The 1,126-nt window shown below is 47.2% G+C and overlaps 1 pseudogene; it reads left to right on the top strand.

The window, feature by feature from the left end:
* Positions 1-342: 342 nt before the first annotated feature.
* On the top strand, positions 343-522 carry LOC142591754 (U2 spliceosomal RNA; annotated as a pseudogene).
* Positions 523-1,126: the final 604 nt, after the last annotated feature.

Raw genomic sequence — 1,126 nt, 5'->3', positions numbered from 1 at the left:
TCGATCATCTCTCCCACCTGCACTGCTACCACTTCGTTGGCAAACGCGCTAACCACTGCGCCAACCTTTGCATTCCGCCACAGTTGCAACAGGCGATAGTGCTGAATATCTTCGAGGCAGTGCACGTGATTGGGCTCTGCCTGACCAGCGATTCACTAGATAGCGCCGCAGTCGGCGCTGTGTAAAGCCCCTGAATAGCACTGTGGATTCTTCATGGTCCGAAGTTGAATCACTCGTGTCTACATCATCAGGCGAGACAGCAAAGCGTGGCCAGAGGCCCGGAGGCGCCAGTTCACTGCCAACGAAGTACAAGCGCTCAAAGAGAGCGGTGCGAACGTAGACATGGCCGACGCGGGTCAACGTGTAGTGTCTGTTCTTATCAGTTTAATATCTGATACGGGTTCTATTTGGACCCAAGATACTAAACTTACTTCTGCAAGTGGGAGGAGTGCTTGAAGCCTGTTTCAGCTCCACCGTGGGTACACCCGGTATTGTACTATCTCCGGGATCGGCCCACGGTTTTCGCACACGCAGAACAAAAGTGCACGGAACCCTAGCCATAAAGCTGTAAAAGCTTCCGTTATTTCGTATGCCAAGTATACCAAATTCCCACAAGATGCGGGCGGCTATGCATTGGCCAGACGGTGCAATGTTTGAATGTACGACTTAGGGATCATAAGAATTATTTATGCACAAATTATGACTCGCATTTGGCCGCACATTGCAAGTCGTGCAATCGTTTGATTTTGCAATCGTTTGCCTTTGTTTCATCAAACGATTGTTTTGTTTCAGCATAAGAATAATTTGGCTCGCGAAATAGTGGTATCTATTTTTCATTTTGGATGCCGGCGATACGTGCATTAGTGTGGCTTGTGTACCTGTATCGCGTATAGAGAAATTTTCTAGAGACGGGATGAGGCCTGCATTTGTGACTAGGTCATCACTTTCAACTTTCTGACGGCTGTGCCATACGTCCTGTTTCATTTCCATTGAGCTTGATTATTTTTGAATATCCACATGTAAAGAGCGGTCTTTGTTAATGTTGGCGATTGCGCAGTTCTGTTGCCTTTACGTACGTGTTTTTCCTTCAATAAAATGTTAGTTGCGAGTAAGCGCTAGTGTATTC

This window comes from Dermacentor variabilis, chromosome 8, assembly GCF_050947875.1.
Source record: "Dermacentor variabilis isolate Ectoservices chromosome 8, ASM5094787v1, whole genome shotgun sequence".
NCBI classification, from domain to species: Eukaryota; Metazoa; Arthropoda; class Arachnida; order Ixodida; family Ixodidae; genus Dermacentor; species Dermacentor variabilis.
Note: the sequence above shows the minus strand (reverse complement) of the source record. Positions and strands in the feature narration are given on the sequence as shown.